The 14,441-nt window shown below is 46.4% G+C and overlaps 1 pseudogene; it reads left to right on the forward strand.

The window, feature by feature from the left end:
• The first annotated feature begins 6,702 nt into the window (after positions 1 to 6,702).
• Positions 6,703 to 8,604, forward strand: LOC144130744 (uncharacterized; annotated as a pseudogene).
• The last annotated feature ends 5,837 nt before the right edge of the window (positions 8,605 to 14,441 follow it).

Genomic DNA, 14,441 nt, shown 5'->3' on the forward strand with positions numbered 1-14,441 from the left:
AGCAGGCCGCCGCGACAGCTAAAGGCATCCATGTGCTTTGTCTCCTCCTTTAATGCGCTGAAGATATTTGGATTTAGTCCAAATCCACCTTTAAACTGCTGCAGGTATTTCTGCAGGCAAGTTCGTCCGGGCAATACAAATATCTTCTCTCTCCGCAGGTGCTCATACAATTTTGGGCTTCGCATTCTCATTAAGATGCATTCGATAATCAAGTTGTCGTCATATGCCATGCCCTTTACAGACCTCCGTCGAGCAGCATGAAAACAAGTCCTTACAGCGAGTTGCTGCTTTCGGGGGAGGGACTTTATTTTAGCTTCTACTGCAGACTCACTTAGCGTCTCATTCTGTGCCTTCATTAGAGCCACTTGCTGCTGCGCACCCGCCAATTTTCTCTTCGCTCTTTGCAGAGCACGAGAAATGTTGCTGATTTTTTTTTTGGCTGACTGCATGCTTGCTTCCTCTTTACGCGCAGCTTGTTCTGAGTAAGTCTCCGCTGGTATTTGCATTGAGCACAGCTCTCCCCTTCAGACTCAGCGGTCAAGCGACACTTTTCTGCAAAATACTTCCCCATGAATGATATGTGCTTTGCTGAATCAGGTTTCAGGCCACATCCGCCACAAAGAACCTCCAATGCACTGCGCCTAATTAGTTCTTCAGCTTCAACTCTTGTTGTAAGCACGTGCTTGCTTTGTTCTTTTCCGAGAAAATACACTGTAGCGACCACAGAACTGCGTTCAGGCATCAAGCTTCCAAATGTCACCATTCTTTCTATATACAGAGTGGCAAAGTTGTTTTTCTCCGCTCCATAACGTGCGTAGGCTACCGAGCCAGCAGGTGCTTGGGATAACTTGGTCCAGGTTGCAGGGATACAAACTGAACTGAACGGATGCTGATCTTCAGTAGCAATACAACCCATCTGTTGCTGAGGGCATGAGTTCACATTCGGCTCTTCTGTTGCTGCCGGCTCGTCGGAAACATTGTCGAGCGTGCTTGACGCTCCATCGCTGACGCCTGAATCGGCAGTGCGCTTTTGCCGTTTAGCGGCAGGTTGGTCACACAAGTTCCGCACTTTTCTTTTCGATGTCTTTTTAGGCAGAAGGTATTTCGGGTAGTTGTCGAATACTGTTGGCAAGGCATTGGGCAGGAGACGCGGTCTATCTCTGGCGAGCTCGTTGACGACACCGTTCACCGTCACTTTGAAAGTTCTCTCTATGCAGCGGTCTTCAAAATGTTTTTCGCAGACAACACACGCTGGAGTCAACTTGCGGTCCTGTCTTCTGTTCAGCCGCTCCCACTCCGAAGCCGTGTTGGGTCCGAGGGCACACCGAACATGGAAGCTTTGTCCGGATTCGACCGGTATCCACTCCGACAGAGTGGCATGAAACATGTTTTTTCCCGGCCTTGATGCTTCGACTTAAGCATCATTAATTTAGTCGCTGTGGTCTCCTCTCACACGGAACAGCACGGAGAAAACAGCAGAAAAAAAGCGTACATGCGACCAAAATACTATAATACCCCTGTCACACGGGCATTTCGAGGGCCCTCGAACCGATAGTCTATCGACTCAAAGGCGATCGAGCGCTGCTACACGGGCAGTTTCAATGGCGATCGAGTCAACAGCCTATCGAGTCAACGGAGTAGCGCAGAACTCCATCGAGATTTCGAGGGCCTTCGAGCGCTGCCCAATGTTGCTAGCGTTGCTTCGAGCGGCGCCAGGCGCACTTTCGTACACGACACATTCACGGTGCAAAAACATGAACAAACATTATTCGCATAAAATTTAATGCAAGCAGTCTGTAAAATTATTTTAAAATTATATTAGTCTTGTTTTAAGCGCATTAATTTTGCGTTGCAATCTTTGCGTTGCTTGCGTACTTAACGTTGACAACATGGCGGCACCCTGCCCGCCCGCTTCACAGCGATAACAGCTTCGTCGCTAATCCCTCAAAGCAATATCGTGTTCTAAGCTGTTGTATTCGCCTTCGATTTGCCCATTCTTACCCTCGCATAAGGTTTCAAGAGACAAATAGCTCTTGTTTTTCAGATATCATGGCAATTTCCCAGGTCTTAAGCCTGACGAAGCAGTCTGAGTTTTTTGCGCAAAAGACACGACACAAAAGAAACGAGGTAGACAGGACAAGCGCTTACTAACAACTCAGGTGTTTATTGATGGAACATTTGCTTAAATACAGCAGCTGCTCTTATCAAACAAGAAGAGGGAAAGAAGAGCCTTCGCATACATATATATCAGATCAGCACAGATTCCATCATCGCACGAGAGAACGCATGTGTCGAGCTCTGATTCTGCGCAAGATAACTGATTTCTTTTTTTGAGGGTACAATTGAAGGATTGCTGACACACGAGTTACCCGATTTTCCTATCTCATTAGCCTCAATTATCTCTCTTCCAAGTTGTGTCTTGCACCGGCGCAGTACTGACGTTTTTTCGAGCGCGGGAGTGCAGTTGCGGCAATTCCGAATATGGTCAATCATTTTGCTACCTGACTTGTTCTTGACATCTCTTGCGTGTTCCCTCAGCCTTTCATTAAGGCACCTGCCAGCTTGGCCAATTTACTGCTTACCACAGGCAAGTGGTATCTAGTACACAACGCTCTTTTTACAGGCCACGAATCGCTGCTGGTGCCGCTTCGAACAAGCGACGGCCGCATCCTCCGCATTCACTCTCTTGCAAATCCTGGAGAGTTTTTCAGGAGCGTTAAAAACCACTCTAACACCAGCCCTAGCACCGGTCTTCTTAATATTATGCGAAATTCCGTGAATGTACGGAATAACCGCCAATTTCGTCCGGTCAATTTGATCGGGTATGCTGGCTTGTTTCTTCAGCAGGTTCTCGGCAGTTGATGCCAGCAAGGCCGGCTGGCAGCCTGCGCTCGAAAGGCGCTGCAACTGGATGTCAAAGCTGCGTCCTACCAAATGCAGGCAGGACTTGCTCAGAGCGTTGGAAAGGCACGATTTCACAATGCCTCGTTTTACGGCTTTGGAGTGTGCCGAGCTGAAGGGAAGCAGGGGCTTGTTGCCTCTGGGCTCAAAGGCCCAACATACGTGTTCACTTGAAAAATGAAGCCCTATATCTAAAAACCTGATGAAATTAGCTTCCGGTAACTCGTGCGTCAATTCTAATGGTGCTAGGCACTCTGAAAACGTCGTTAGATGCTTATGTACACTAGCAGAAAAAGATTCTTTGTTACAATCCACGAACACAATGAAATCATTCATTGTGTTCGTACATTCACGGAATTTCGCATAATATTAAGAAGACCGGTGCTAGGGCTGGTGTTAGAGTGGTTTTTAACGCTCCTGAAAAACTCTCCAGGATTTGCAAGAGAGTGAATGCGGAGGATGCGGCCGTCGCTTGTTCGAAGCGGCACCAGCAGCGATTCGTGGCCTGTAAAAAGAGCGTTGTGTACTCGATACCACTTGCCTGTGGTAAGCAGTACATTGGCCAAACTGGCAGGTGCCTTAATGAAAGGCTGAGGGAACACGCAAGAGATGTCAAGAACAAGTCAGGTAGCAAAATGATTGACCATATTCGGAATAGCCGCAACTGCACTCCCGCGCTCGAAAAAGCGTCATTACTGCGCCGGTGCAAGACACAACTTGGAAGAGAGATAATTGAGGCTAATGAGATAGGAAAATCGGGTAACTCGTGTGTCAGCAATCCTTCAATTGTGCTCTCAAAAAAAGAAATCAGTTATCTTGCGCTGAATTAGAGCTCGACACATGCGTTCTCTCGTACGATGACGGGATCTGTGCTGATCTGATATATATGTATGCGAAGGCTCTTCTTTCCCCCTTCTTGTTTGATAAGAGCAGCTGCTGTATTTAAGCAAATGTTCCATCAATAAACACCTGAGTTGTTAGTAAGCGCTTGTCCTGTCTACCTCGTTTCTTTTGTGTCGTGTCTTTTGCGCAAAAAACCCAGAATGCTTAGGTACCAACTAGCCTGCAAAAACATACTCGCATGACGAAGCAGCGCTCCGACGCAGTTGGATTGGCTGGGTTTTGGCTCGTCTTGTATTAGAGTGGCTACAGCAGTGTCTGCATATGTCCGTCGCGTACGTGCAATTAAAAGGGTTTTGAACGACTTTCGCGTATGCGTGTAGTTCAGCATTTAGTATACATTTATCAAATCTTTTTGTTATTTTTGCAAAATCCAAAGTAGCTATTCTGGCGCCACACATCCGTGGCGTAAGACACGAGAACCATATCAATGGCCATTGAGATTTGCCGTGTAGCAGCGGCGAGTTCGATGGCGATTGAAAATCTCGAAGGGTGATTGAAACTGGCCGTGTGACAGGGGTATAATACACACCGCACACGACCAATGCAACTGCTGCGACTGCGGCATGTCCGGCAGCGACGGCACCTTTATAGAGAGCCTACATGTTGTGCGTCTCCGCCTTCTTTTAGGGTGGTGTCGCCTTTTGACCTGGCTCGTGCCGCCGCCCGCCGTTGACCAGTGTTGCCAGCAGACGTTGCCGCGCCATTTTGGTCCCCAGTCGGCATGCCGTCGCCGTGCGCATAAGGCTGTCGTCTTGCTGCTGCAGAGTGTTTGTGATTTTCGCTCTCGACGGGAAGTCTTTAATGATGCTAGCACTGTGAGCACGTTCAGAGTTGTGTGAACACCGAAAATGCCCGGGTGTTGCGTCCCGCAATGCACGAACCACTGCAGGAAGGGCACACGAATGTATCGTTTCCCGGCTAGCCCGAACCGACGAAAGCGCTGGCTTGTGCAAGTGAAAAGGGACGGCTGGGAGCCCACTGCTGCTTCTCGTGTTTGCGCTGTGAGTATTATACCTCGCTTCACCATGTATTTGCGCGCGTACTTATTGCCACATTCTACATTTTTGAAGGGCTCTATACTTGTGTGTTTTTTGTGAGCGCGGACGGCCGTCCCAGGCAGCTATCAGCTGATAGCTGCCGGCGACGGCCGCCCGTAGCCGAGCGTGCGCGCAAGTGGAGGCTATGCGTTCAATTACCCCGAATTAAGAAGGTACGAAACGTAAATGTTCATAATTAAGCCTGGTTGTAGAACATGTTCTAACTTGGCAGTCGCATTTCAATCTTGGAATGCCCCGCAGTTCAGTTTTACGCATCGTTCAGCTACGTTCGGCTATCGGCTGTGTACGCAGTGTGCTGCATATTTATTGGGTATATTTATTGTATCTACGAAAAAAATAAATCGCTGTGTTGTTCGTGCTGAAATTCCGCACGGAGGTGGAATTTATGACTGATCCTTCTTTATACCGTGTTATTAAAAGTAATTGACCGGTTTGATTGCAAAAGATAAAAGCGAAGTCGTGCACTGCGAAACTTGTCAAACGTAGCTCAAACAAGTCGGGCCATAAAGGCCCATTGTGGTTATTTAATGATAAGGTCGCGTATGGTGGTTTAGGCACGAACAACCAAGTGATTTGGATGAAATATTTTTCGTTCAACCAGCACATAATTATGCACTCACGTGTATTTCATGGTAATGTACGGCGCAATTTCGTTCACATTCTGTTTAAAACAAACTCGATATGTTTATGGTAATTCGTAATTTCGACGCGCGTATAAAACATTAGAATGGCTCAAGATACGCTTTCTGTCAGTCATTTGGTGCATCACTCGGAAATGTAGACCGCATGGCCTAAATGTTTAATTGCAAAAAATAGCAGGTAATAAGTTTTCCATTGGGGTCCTCATTACATTAATTTTCCAGCAACTGAAACAACTTATTGTGAGTAAAGTTAGGTTCTTTTCTACTCCTTCCTTCCCTTTCCCTTCCTTTGCACCGGGGATGCCCCGTCGGAGACGGCTCTTGAAGGCTAGCTGAAGTTCCAGTTGACGATACCCAGCAACAACTGATACCTAGCAGGGGATATAACTTGAAGCTTTATATACAATAGTTTACATATATACAACAACGTTGAGCAGTGAGCACAACAGCAACATCGAACTGGTTAACATTAGGGGAGGCCCCTACCCGGCATAGCCGAAGATGCGTTACATATCCCCTTAGCCCAGAACCCTTTTTCCGGGCTCCGGGACCCAGTTTTAAAGACACATGGGCCCGGCCCACATTCATCAGCATCCAATCGTGCCAAACTCTTAACACGATTGGTTATTAGCCGTGTGGCCCGCCCTCTAACTTCCTTAAGGTACATAACCCTCTCCTAAATGTACATAGTGTAAAAAGGGCGATTTTCTCTTAAAACGTAGAACATTCCGAGAATTCGCACGCATACGAATTGGCTCCCTGGGTTACGTGCACCGCCCCACACTTCCACCGTCTTACACAAACTCTCTCCCCTATGAAAGAAAAAGCAAAACACATAAAAACAACATGTCAAAACACTTTCACGGGTACGTCTGTCTCCAGGACCCGTGACCTTGACGGTTCTCGGAACTAGCCACAGGCACTCAAAAACTGTCTGCTCTGTTGCACACCCCCACTTGGATGGCAGAGAGCTATATTTCATGGCCGATCCTGCCCACATTTTGAAAAATATTCGTGGTCAGCTTCTCCGTGCAGGCAGTTTTACCCTGGCGGTAGAGACAGCAAAGGAGCATGGCATCCCAGGAACAACTGTTAGCATTGAACATGTTAAGGCTGTGCTCGAATATGATAGCAACAACGACCTCAAAATTGCTAATAAACTGTCAGACATTCACGTCAGCAACGGACACTTCACAAAAATGAAAGTTAACATCGCAGTGCAAATGTTCCGCGAAGCCCCTCCTGCCATTCGGTATCTAATCAAGCAAAAAGTCTTGAAGCCGGAAGCAGAAGCAACTGCATGGTTTTTTGACCTTGTGACTAAGTGGTACACTTTGATGTCATCAGGACACCTCATCGTCGCTTTAAGCCATTTTGATCTCGCAAAACACAAGGAAGCAGTTTCAACCTTGGAGCTTGCATGTGCCACGTTCAGTCGAATGAACATGGGAGTGAATGCACATTGGAAGCCTTCTCAAGCCGGTCTCTTGGTGTCGACAACTGTTGTACTGCGCCTGTCGGAGGAGCTCCTGGCGAAGCGCGTATACTTGTACCTCCTCATTGGTAGGTTAACCCAGGATTGCCTTGAAAATATTTTCTCAGTAGTGAGGCTCAGGAAACCTGTACCAAGTGCGTACGATGTGAAATGCGCGTTGAAGGCGATTTGTGTTAGCCAGTTTCTACATACACCTAAGTCTTCTAGCTACAACATTGATGACAGTAATCATTTGGCTGACCTCCTTGATCCAAGCCTGAAGAAGCTGGCAGAAGGCCCCAGCCAGCAGTCTGAAGAGTTGGAGAACTTGTTTGTGATCGGTCTGATGACTGCGGAGTGCGACATCATAGCTTATGTGGGTGGTTTTCTTCTCAAGTCCATTATGAATTCTATAGACAGCTGCAAGAGCTGTGAAAAAGTATTGATTGACAGTACTTTTGTCGAATACAGCAGCCTTATTCACCTGAAGGAATATGTCAAGAATTCTGGAAACCTCATTCAGCCAAGCCAGGTTGTAATGAGTATTTTGATAGAATGTGAAGAGAACTTCAAAACTTTTGCAGAAATGGATGAAGTCATGAAGCTCAAGAAACCATTTTCTAGCATTTTGAATGCCCTGCAGAAGTCTGTAAAAATGCACGTAGGATGTTGCGACTTGCACAAGCCTAAGGTAGAGAAGATGCTTCTCGAAAAATATGTAAAAACAAGACTGAAGATTTACCTTCGACAGCAGCATGCACAACGGGTAAACGGGGCATCGAGCAAAACCTGTGCTGCCGCAAACTTGGAATAGCTCTGCAGTCAGCTTAGACTTCAGAGTAGTGCTGCAGTTGTGACCATTTTTTTTTAATGCAAAGACACCTGCAGGGCGTTAGTACGAGAGGCTGTGTGTTGACTCGTTGTGGACTGTGCGTTTGTTACGGACTCTACGCAACTTCAATGCCGCACATTGATGATCAAGGGAAATTTTTACCTTTTCTGCGTAACATTACATAGGTGTGTGTTCAAAACAGCTGTAAAATATTTTCCTGTTAAATTTTCTTTTTGCTGTCCATCACAGCCTGCAAAAGGTACCCAAAACCAATAAACGCTGGCATGCTTTCATTCCAACCATGCCTTTTGTTAACTTGGTTTGTAGCTGTCATAGCTAAGTGCAGGTTGCTAACGACGTATTTGTTCTGTACATTATTTTACCATGTCATGTAATTTTCAGCGTTTTGCTTGAGGTAATTTCCTTATGTCTGCTGGTTTCTCCAATATTTCTGTTCGTGTATGTGTCCATGCTCAAAGTACAACTGGTGCAGGTATTATCGCATTGATTGCTTTCCCACTGTGATCAGTGTAGCAAACTGTATTCTTCTCCAGCTGCTTTGTCGTAAAATGGTTATTTATGCTTTGCTCGTATCAGCATTGTGCACCTGTGTAAAATGGTTCTTTCTGCTTTGCTCGCATCAGCATTGTGCACTTGTGTAGCCCATTTTGGCTTTAATTTGGCTTCTAGCCGCTGTGTTTTCAGGATGTTTTTTCAGTACATGCATTGAAAAAGTCGCAAATGATCAATGTTACTTTTATAATGCCTTACCCCATTGGGCAAAGTGCTGTTTGAAATCGGATACTACTCTTCATAATTCGGACATAAGTTTATATGCTTGTTGGATTTCCCATGTACCCCTTTGATTCGTCGAGCGGGTTGTTGCATGCTAAACAAGCATTGCAATAAAGTAACCTGTTGTGAATTGTGTGTGTGTGTCTTCCCGACTAAAATACATATAAATAAAAGGGCGCTTGACGCTATGCCGACTCGGCAGTTGTCATAAATGTGCTATTGTGTGTCGCAACAGCAACTTCTATAATATTTCTCAATAAATGCATGGCTACGCATTAAATCGATACATTGGGCACGTTCAGTTCGCCAGTTTCTGTAAGATGCTTCAGGGAATTGACTCGGAGGGTAGTGCAATAGTGGCCTAGTTTGCGTGCAGCATTTTTCTTAATGCTCCGGCAATGTGTGAGCATTGTTTGCGATGTACCCTAGGAAAATCTCTCCTTAACACCTTGTATCTGCACATTAATGCGTAATTGGCGATGTTACACATTTAATTGTTATAACAGCGTAAATGTAGAATACTGGTAGTTTTACAATCTGTTAGGAACAATTTACATATACATAAAATAAGAAAATCTGAAAATGAAAGTAACGAAATCATTAAGGTCTATTTAATCCAGCGCCTTCACGCGATTAACAAAAAAAAAAGAAAGTCGTTTTCTGGATTAAAAAGTACATCGAAGAAAAGCGTGATAAAAGCCAGGTGAGTTACTTCAGTGCCACCAAGGAAATGTAATTCTGGCAAAAGGAAGCGGCATAAGAGTGCTTCCACATTAGTAGCTAATGCTCAGATGCTTTCCTGTCTGTCGCACGATTTCACCTGGGAAAAGTTAATTACGCCTTAGCAACATTCTGAATATGAGAAACGAGATGACAACGGATATGCGAAACGCGTACTCGCACGCTTCTACGAATAGCCTTTACCAAAGACGTGAATGCCGCAGTAAACGATCGATCCTGCAATCTCAATCGTGTTCAGCAGGAGGACGCTCTTGAAAAGCTGCTTTGTCAATATTCCTCAAGCAATTAGGGCGCTTCTCCAAGCAAGCAGGGCGCTTCTCAAAGCAGGCAGGGCGCTTCTCAAAGCAGGCAGGGCGCATCTCAAAGCAGGGAGAGCATACGCTGGGGACCAAGATGGCGGCCCGTCAAGTTTGGCAGCCGCCACACCCGCCGTTAGGCAACCTTGGACCCTGCTGTCACCACCCTAAAAGAAGGCGGAGGCGCACAACATGTAGGCTCTCTAGACGGGAGTAAAACAGGCGACACATGTGAGAAAACTTGGCTGGCGCGTTGCACCGCGGTCGCCGCTTGCGAACTGCAGCCCCACTGCAAGCATGGACACACGGAGTGGCAAGCATCGATGCGCTGCTTGGCTCAAGCTCGAAGCGTATGCTTTGCCACTTTGCCACCGCGCAGTAGTGACCGACCGCTGCCTGGCTTTGTGATGAAGTTCGCACCGAAAAGACATAATAGCCATATTATAAGAAATACCACCTGATATATACTGGAGCAGCAACAAAGCATGCCTGCTCAAGTAGCGAGCTTTCGGCAACTGCGCCGCCCGCGGTCACGCCGACCGACGAATTGCCCTTTTGCCTGGCTGCCCTGTTGACAGCTGTGCGGTGCGGACGCTTGTTTCGGTGCTCTTCGGATTACGCGTGGTGACCGGGACCGGACAGACGGACGACTGCGAGAGCGTCGTGACTACTTCAAATAGATGAGTACTTTCCATTAATATTTTGAGAGTTCAGATTTAGGCTAGTTTTAGATCTAGGCTAGTTAGATGAAATGCAGGCGAAATATGTAGTAGGTAAGTGACCTAACGGCCGGGTCTATTCTGGCCGGCAGCTATAGATTTGCTCATTTGTGAGTTAACTAGTTTAGACAGGTAGTTAGTATTTCTTTTCTAGGTGATCGGCTTTTGCGGTAGGCAGAATTTTATTTGAGCACGTTGTTGCAAGGTTTTTTTCTAGCATTTTGTGGTAGCAATAACAGAGTGCTGCTAAGATGGTCAAGCAACTGAAGATTAAATGCAAGGAGTGTGAGGCGTCGCTGAATTTGAAGCGTTTGCACATAAAGTTTATGTGCAAACGCTGCGTATTAAAGGGACCCAGAAACGGGGTCTCAATAACGATGCGATATGCCTGGGATGTTAAAAGACGACGGTTCATAATTATCCACCAGCAAGAACTATTTTTATGTGTTTTGTGGAAGCTGAATTATATGCTGACAAAATTTGAACTTCCGCGTCTTCGTGCCTTTCCCTCTCCTCTCGCACGCCAAAATGGCGGTGCTCCTCCGCCGGCCCAGTCACTCGGCCCCTCCCCTACCTCCGCCGGCTGCGGCGCGCGCGGAGTGGCCGCGGTAGCGCGTGACATCTGAGAGAGTTTGGCGCTGTGAACCAATGATAACCCCCCGGTGCTGACGTCATTTGCAAGACGTGACGTCGTCTGCCAGGTTTTCGTGCGAAAGCCCGGCACCGCGCGTCGCCGCGAGGTGCGAAAGCGGGAGTTTTTAAAAATGTATTGTAAATTTCCCGCCCGCTTCTGAGGTCTCGTGCGCGGCATGGACGCTCGGTGACCTGTACTCTACATAGTGCAAGCATTTTAAAGCCAAGCGCAAACACCCCTTTCTGTGGCCTTTTAAATGCGCTCGTGGACAAGGCTGACGAAGCGAACACCAGCCTAGCGTTGCGTACGGATGACATAGAAAAAGAGCTACAGGTATAGAAGGCAGAGAAACGCAAACTCCAAGAGCAGCTTAGTGGATTTTTGGACGCAAAAAGTGCTGACACCGCCATGCGAGGTCACATTGGCGGACATTCCAGCGCCAGCCACGTGGATGGGTCCTGCACTGGCATGGACAGCGATAAGGAAGTAGATCAGACAGGTACAGCTACGCACACGTGACAGCTAGGAAGTCGAGGCGATGGAGAGGAGGGGAACAAGCTAACCCCAAATAATGAGGTCACAGTCAGTGATAAGAGGCAGCATAATCTGGAAGTTGGGAAAGAGGAAGGGAATGCTCTAGTGCTTATTGGTCGTGACTCAGATATGAGTAGGTGCAAAAGAACTATAATGGAGCGTGTAAAGGGTGATAAGCGGGTAGCAGTCGGGGCATTCCCAGGCAGGAAAATGGACGCAGTACTGAGAGAAACAAAAAACGAACTTTCTTAGAATGTTGAAGAGCGCAATTTGGTAGTGATAGCGGCGGGACTAAATGATTTCTTGAATGGTGAAGCCGCAAAAGTATAGTGGAAATATTAGCGCAAAAATGGCTGACACCACCATGCGAGGTTACATTGGCGGTCAGAAAGGCATGGCCCGAAAAATAAATCCAGTCGCTCGCAGGTTAACAGGGGAGAGATTATTTATGGCTAAAAAAATAAAAAAGTAAAAATGAAACACTCAGCCACGCGGACCCGAACTTGGGACCTCCAGACTCGGAACCTACTATTACACCCACAACAATTTAAGGGCGATAGCACAGCAAATCTAGATCGTAGAGTGCACAGTGCCGGAGGTGCAAGGACGGAACGGAATAGTTGCCAAGGACGTTGTGGCTGTTAATCGAGAGCTAAGGTAGTCAAGCCAGGAGAAAGGCTTTGAAGTGGCAGACATAAACAGGGAAGTGCATAGAACAGGCTTTGGTGGAGGGTTTACACGAGATGGCAACCATTTTAATTGAAGGCTAGGAGCCAAGATCGGTTGGCGCCTGGCAGGCCGGGCAGTAGCTTTTTTAGGGGGTCCAATGCGGCTTAGGGCGTAGGGGTAGGTAGAAGCAATGTAGGAAGTGTAACCGTGGCGGCTGACTCCTACAAAATGGCCACTAGGAGGTCCAGGAAGAAAACTACAAAAAAGAAATTTAACACCAGAATCAGGTACATAAACATGCAAGGCGGTAGAATGAGAGCGAAGTGGTTAGAAATAGAACAGCAGTTGAAGGATGAAGAAGTAGGTGTATACGCGCTATGCGAGACACATCTCAGGGATCTAGAAGACCCACCATTTATTGATGGCTACGTCTGGGAAGGGAGCAACAGAACAACATAATCAATGGTTCGACGAAAGTTCGTCGGGTCAGGCATTGTATTAAAGAAAAAGGGATGCGGTCACTGACCACGTCATGAAATTCAAAGACGTTTCGGAACCTCGTACGGGTTCCTTGATCACTGAGCGGGACAAGAAATGGTCGCGACTTATATACGTAACACGTGGCGCAAGGAGCGTGCTTAGATGGGTGGCATGCTTCCTTGCACCCGGTTCATGGTAGCTGGTGTCGATTGTATGATTAGAGATTCCATCAGCCGCCGAGATGACACGTTCCTTTCCTTCGCGATGACAGTGGCGTGGTCCCAGTCAATCGTATGAGTAGGCTCTTGCACATGCTCGGCAAAAGGGAGGAAGCAAATATTCCAAAATGCACGCCCGCAGGGACAAACAAATTCCAATCAAGTTAAATAATGAACTTGGCCCAAGAGGCAAGGAAAAGCTGATAATAGCATTGGAGGCGGTCATAAGAAATAAGCAAATTCTGCACAGCTGTAAACAGAGTGAAATGAATTTGATCTATAAAGGAAAAGCAATAAGACGAACATAAAATCCTTCCGACCGATTACGATAACATCAGTTATATACAGGCTGGTCATGCAGGCGGTGAAATTAAAAATGCAGTCATGGGTAGAAAGTAATAGAATACTCGTGGAACTTCAGAACGGGTTCAGAAGTGGTAGGCGCTTAGATGATAGCCTGTTCGTGCTTACCCAGTGCATAGATATAGCTAAGGCCGAAAACAGACCTCTGTATTTAGCCTTCCTGGACATAAGCAGTGCATACGACAATGTGAACATGCAACTCATGTGGAACGTACTGAAGGATGAAGGTATCGGTCATGCAGAAATTGATTTTCTCCAGGAAATATAGCGAGAAAATAAAGTTGAAATAATATGGGCAGGAATTAAGAGTACGACAACTGTCGAGGTACACAAAGGATTAAGGCAAGGTTTTCCTCTATCACCGCTGCTGTGCATGCTTTATATGATAAGTATGGAAAGAAGGCTACAAGGAAGCAATCTAGGTTATAATCTGCTGTATAGATTAGGCGGAAAGTGACCGCAAGCTAAGAAATAAAAAAAGTATGCGTTGATGAAGCGCGGCCTTACACGGACAATGTCATCAGTTGAGCACCCTATTAAAGGGAACTGGTGTGAAGCGATACTTGTCTTGCACACCTCAAGTCCTTGGCTCCATTTTTTGCAATTTGTGTATGGAACAGATTACACTGTCATGTTTTGTGTTTCAAGTAACAATGGCTAGGGTGCAGATAGCTTTGCTTCTCAGGATTTGAGTAAGGAATGAATACAGTTGTGCCTCGTTCATGTGGACAATTCGGTTCCCGAGCAAAAGTGCCTATAAAGTCAGTCGTCCGTAATAACGAATCATGAATTAAAAACAAATATTTTGAAAAATCGTGTTATAATTACAGACTCCTTCTAAGCACAGTGGCGGGCATTGAAGTGGAAATTTTGGAAATTTTAGCAGCTCAGGTTCATTATTTTGGTCGCCATTATTTTGAAAATTAAACGGTTTACGTTAAAGCATTGTTTGAAGCGCCTAGTGGTCCATGAGACGGATGATAGTGCCTGTTGATGTGAGGAACTATCTCCTACTACGACTGTTCATACCCCAAAAACTCTGTACTCACTCGGCTGACAACTGCTGAATGTGGCTTTCAACGAAGCATACGGATAATTCTTTTTCGCAAATAGTAATCCAATGTGGCAAAAGGTAAGGACCTGGTCCTCACCACTGTAAAGCAAGCCACGGATGCACACACAG

This window comes from Amblyomma americanum, chromosome 1 (genome assembly GCF_052857255.1).
Source record: "Amblyomma americanum isolate KBUSLIRL-KWMA chromosome 1, ASM5285725v1, whole genome shotgun sequence".
NCBI lineage: Eukaryota > Metazoa > Arthropoda > Arachnida > Ixodida > Ixodidae > Amblyomma > Amblyomma americanum.